Raw genomic sequence first — 6,000 nt, 5'->3', positions numbered from 1 at the left:
TCAGGTCTTCACAGGAGAGTCATGACATTCCCCCTCTACGAGAGAGACCCACTGTAACCTGATCCTTCAGGTCTTCACAGGAGAGTCATGACAATGGTCTGTCTAAAGTTGTTCCTCTCCCAGTTTAATTAGGCAGATTGAGGATAGATGCAGGATGGTGAGAATGGAAGACAAAAAACATTTAATTTAAATCAATATTAATCCTAATTTTACTTATGCAGGAAAATAAAAGTAAGGCATGTGATATATCAGAAATTGTGTAATATAATTACTGTGAATTGGCTGCATTGTTTGAATGGAATGTTGACATATCGGTAGTTAATTAGAAATATTATTGGAATCATTACTCTTAAACTGTCTGGCTAGCTAGCTAAAACAGCATGTGTGATGTTTGTGATCATATGACAGATTACCCCAGCAGTCAGATGCACTACTGATGTATCACATTCTTTATCCCTGTTCCATAGACTGATTTACCCAGATTTAATCTTCAGAATTGTTACCATTTAGGGATTTACAGTGTTCTCTGTAATCTGTGAGATGTTAGCAGGCAGCAAAGAGCAAATGCCATCCTGCCAATAGATGCAGTCAGAGTGGTTGCTGTGCTGTTCTTAAATGATGCAGACAATCATCAATAGGGAATATGGATGTCCCTAGATGACGCAAGCCAGCAGATGCTCTTTGCTATTCTACACACAACGTATAAAAATATAAATTTGCATGATTTAGGCTGCATTACACTTGAAACTAAATTGTTTCCCATTCACAGCTTGACTGACTGGCCCCTTACTGAAATGTTTTTATCACTGCGGTAGTTTGGGGTATTTATTTTGAAGTAAGCTGATCCAATTGCCTGGAATCCAAATTGGTTGCTCTACAGTACATTTCATTGTTGTTTGAAGTGAAACAATGGAGAGCACAGCAGTGTTCAGTCTGGTTCAGTCACGCTAAAAATCCAACCCCATTTTCCTCACAGTGTAAAGCTGTATTGTAGAGTCCTTCAGTTTGCATGCAGCTCTATTTCTATTGGCCCCTTCTTCTTTATACACCTGTGAGATTTTAAACTCACCATGAAATATTTTGGTCCAGTTCACTGTCATTCATTGCTTATGTTAAGTTGATGTTTGAGAGAGCAGAATACTGCATGTCCGAGCTCATGGAATACAGGGACCCCTGGAGGTATTCAGATATATTGCAACCCTCCCTCTTCACTTCAGCACCTTGCACAGAAATCATCAAGCAACTCAAAACATCAGAACAGATCAGGGAAATTTAATGTGAACCATTGTAAAACAGAGTGAGTGAGTGAGTCATGAGTGAGTGAGTGAATGAGAGCGAGAGAGACAAACGAGTCACACAAACAAAATTATCCCATTTAGGAGTTTCCAGCATCCAGATGACATCCCTTGAGGATTCGAGTGTCAATCCCCTCTGAGCCCTGTTCTTTCCCCTGGGGAGCCAACATGGCTGCTGCGTGACAGAGGCTCTACCTCAGTGAAGCCATTAGAGCTGCGACTGGGACACCAGTGTTGCAATGCCATGGAGAGTTAATCCCCAAAGACAACATCAGCATTCAATTGGCTATGGAGATGTAGGATGGTGAGAAGGGAAGACAAAAAACATTAAATTTAAATCAACATGAATCCTAATTTTAATTATGCAGGAAAATAAAAGTAAGGCATGTGATATATCAGAAATAACCATACAGTGCAGATATTAACAGCATGCTATTGTTGAATACTTTCTCTATTCAGTATTATTAAGGACACAATAGCGTTTTTTTTGTCTATATCAAATAATGTTAATTTAAGAAGTTATAAGAAGGCATAGAAAGATTTTACACAATGTGACATTTTGGAGAGGTTTGACCTCCCTCCTTAGTGCAGAATGTGATTTATACTACTATAGTTAGGTGCTAAGGATAAGTAGGGCCACAAGAGTTGACTATACAACCTACATTTAATGATTAGAAGAACCTCAACCTTCCAATAGAACCAGTTCACCAGAACAGGCAGTATTTACAGCTTCAATAGTTTTACAGGGCTATTGGATGAGTGTTTTTGAGTAAAAAAATAAGCACTTTATGTATCTATTCCAAATTGTTATGACTTCATTAAATGGGGGGACTATTGCTACGTTCAAATGCTAGCCGGGAATAGGAAACCAGTTCACCAGAACAGGCAGTATTTACAGCTTCAATAGTTTTACAGGGCTATTGGATGAGTGTTTTTGAGTAAAAAAATAAGCACTTTATGTATCTATTCCAAATTGTTATGACTTCATTAAATGGGGGGACTATTGCTACGTTCAAATGCTAGCCGGGAATAGGAAACTCTGACATTTCCGACTTGCGAACTGGTTGTAGTTATACACGTGCTGTGTTCAACCAGTTAGCAAGACAAACATTACGGAGTTTCCTCGTTCCGACTAACACGTAAAAGGGGCAATGGTCCCCCCATTTGAACAAGTAATACGAATTTGGACAAATTCACTTATGAATAGGGCTACATTTAAATGTTTCTTATAGATAAATGTCAAAAACATATGCATAACCATGGCAGCAATTGAAAGGGAACAGTTTGGAGATAATGTGAAATGATTAGACCAATGGTAAGTACACAACAGTTCACCTGACACAAGACTGAATCCAAACATAACACTGCTGATTTTATGTGCATTTAACATTTACTGTACTTTTTGCCGCATTTGTTCATAACGAAATCTGAAAATACTCTGGATACATTCACTAACCTCATAAGACTATTCCTGGAAAATGTGAGGAAGGTGCAACATAAGAAAAACATTTACAAGGGTTTGAGTGAGAGGACTAACTGGTGTCTAGTGGCCACACACCTCTCCAAAGCGTGCACATTTCCTAAGCATTTCACTGCACTTGTATGACTCAAAGAAGAGTCATCAACTATAAGGTACTCTCCTAGCTGTTCCCTGTGCCGATGAGGAACTAGAGAAGCACACTTGTAGTTGTTTCAGTTGGAACAATATCCCAGCATCCCCGCCATCACACAATTAGGCTAGCCTACTGTTGTTGTTCACGCAATTCAAAAACGGTCCATTATAAATCGCAATCGAGGTCAGTTGAGCATGGTTTGAAAGTTGTTATTGCCAACATGACTAGCTAAGTTATAAAATATTATCTTACAGTGTTAGGCTTTCAGAAGGCAATTCAGAGAAACAAGCTAGGTTTCCATCCAATTGGAGACAGATTTTCATGCAATTATTCTAAAATCTGCATAAAAACAATGTGATAAACATCTCCAGAGATGTGTTCCCATCAAATTGACTTGCTGCGGATAAAAGGCTATGCTTGATGACGTAGTGCACATCAAATACCTTTAGCGGTTAAATTCCCATGTACAGAATACAAAATACAAGTTAAATGCGTTTCCATTGCATTTTCAACTCTACTGATGGTTTTCTCACAAAAAATATTTGCGTTATATAGCGAGTGTGCCCACTGGTATTGGCACATGCGTTCTAGCCAAAAGCCCTGCAGGGGTTCCCAAACTTCACCACTCAGGCTCCCCTTGTGCGCCACGTCTATTTCAATGGGCACAAGCACTGTTCATGACCCAAACTGTTCACACCCCTTTTATTGGTGGAGAGAACATTTTGCAATTTAAAGCTAATTTTATTGAAATTCTATACATTTTGCCATGTCTAATGTGTATTCATGTGATATTTGAGTGACTCACACATTACAACAAAGTCTATAGGCTAAAAAACCTAGCTAAATAACGTTAGCTGACATGAGCTAGTTGATCAGGACATTTCTGCCAGTTATAAATAGCTCTCGAATGACACGTTCACATGCTAGTCGGTACTAGGAAACTCTTTCCGACTTGCTGATTCGTTGAACGAGGCACATGTATAACTACAACCAGTTAGCTAGTCGGAAATATCATAGTTTCCATATTTCTGACTATGAACGTGGCATAAGGTATGCAATGACTGACATGACAAGAGGCAAACTGGGACCCCCGTGCCACCCCTAGATTGGGATCCACTGGGCTAGAGCGCAGGTATAGGCTACACATGATGATATTATTATTATGGACAAAAGAGCTACATTATTTTTATTTGTCAAACGGGCAGACATGTATCAATTATCATGTCACCAGAATAAGACCCTCGATATTTATTGGAAAGGAGCATCAAGCCCTGTGAAGTTCATCATAATTTATTTCATCTGTAGCCTAATAAACTGCATGCTTTCCCGACGAGTCGTAGTGTGAGGACTACACAACATGTTTACTTCGATATGATGGTTAGCCTATTATATCAATGTTTGCAAATGAAAGCCTATTATATCAATGTTTGCACATAAAAGCGTTTCTACTGACGTTTTTCGCATAATTTATTTTACTGACACAAAAAGATCCCACCTTGTCTAGCGAATTTTGATTTGTCGACATTTGGAAAGTTTGTCGAAAAATTTTCTGTTTCCATCAGGCCTATTCATGATATTTGTCATCTGACTTTACTAGCATAAAAAGGTTGAATCGAAACCTGGTTACAGATCGTAATTTCGGTGCACATAGAAATGAGCCATGAGTGCATTCAGGTGCATGTGCCCCAGCGAATTTTCTTCACAATAAACAAACAGGCTCATTCTGTTCAGATCAACCCAGGGCATGATCCATGTCATCTTGTAACTGTAGTATTGTACATCAAACATAGTGATCATAAATGTGGACACTGTATGACATGAGTTTTATTATTTGGAAATGTGAAGTTCAAGTGCACATTTGGAATCACGGATGTTTGGCTTGCTTGTATGACATCAAAGCTGTATTTATTATAATCCTCAATATCTCATCTTTCAAAATACATAGAGTCATCTTAATTTACAGCATTTCCCTCACTCAGACAAAAAAAGTGCAAAAGTAGGCCTAGTCAAAGGTTTAGTACTTTCCACACAATGACTATCAAGCTTGTAACTCTACAAACGTGTTGGATGCATTTGCAGATTGTTTAGGTTGTGTTTTGTCCAATAGGAACACATGAATGACCATATCCCCATAGTGCAGCAGCAAGACACTTTGGAAGGCAGTGAACACTGAAGATGGGGGGACATGAGCAGATCTCCGGAAGGGGAAAATGGCATCCCTAGAGAAAGCAAGTACAAGATGGGTGTCAGGGATGAAGCGGCAGTATTATCATAAGGAGACGTGTACTTGGAAAATGGAGAAGGAATGGAGAGAAAAAGGGGGAGAAGAGGTCTAAGAGAGTGAGGGAAGAAGAGGGGGAGCTTGAGTCAGATAAAAATGGTGGAAAAAAGGGAGATGGTTTGTCAAAGAAGAATGGTAGAAAGTGTAAGCAGAGGGAGCTGAAGACAGGAGGAGAAATGGAAGTGAATGAGGCTGAAGCATCGGAGGTGGTAGGTGCAGTGAAGTTATCGGAGACAGAGGTATGCACCGAGGATCGGGATGAAGACGAGTCTGACAGTAGGAGTGAAGTTTATGGAAAAAGCGGACTCTTGCCTTTTGGCTGATCCATTTGTGGTTTCATGGTGGGTGAAAAAAGAGTTGGGTCATGTGGAATCGGTGAGGGTAACCAGAAATGGTCTAGTGATAATTGTTTGTGTTTCTGTTGGTCAGATGGAGAATGCGCTCGAAGTAAAACGAATGGGGGCAAGAAAAGTGAATGGTTTTGTTCTCAAGAAAAGGGGCTAAATGAAAGGAGTGATAACTGCGGTAGCAGTAGATATAAACGTTGACCAGCTGAGGGCAAAGATTCCCGGTGTATGTGATGCTCGTCGTTTGATGCGACGCAGACAGGGTGACGAGAGTGGGGAAACAGAAGAGTCATTGTCTGTTCTTTTGAGTTTTGAAGTTGAGTCTTTGCCTGACAAAGAGAAGGATATAAAAGTAAGGATATATAAGTTATCCTGTACGAGTGTATGTGCCGAATACATTAAGATGTTACAGGTCTCAAGCTTATGGGCATGTGGCATCAGTGTGTAGGAGGGAGTGTCCAAGG

The sequence above is a fragment of the Salvelinus namaycush genome, chromosome 5 (genome assembly GCF_016432855.1).
Source record: "Salvelinus namaycush isolate Seneca chromosome 5, SaNama_1.0, whole genome shotgun sequence".
Taxonomy (NCBI): domain Eukaryota; kingdom Metazoa; phylum Chordata; class Actinopteri; order Salmoniformes; family Salmonidae; genus Salvelinus; species Salvelinus namaycush.
The sequence above is the reverse complement of the archived record's forward strand: the minus strand, read 5'-3'. Positions refer to the sequence as shown.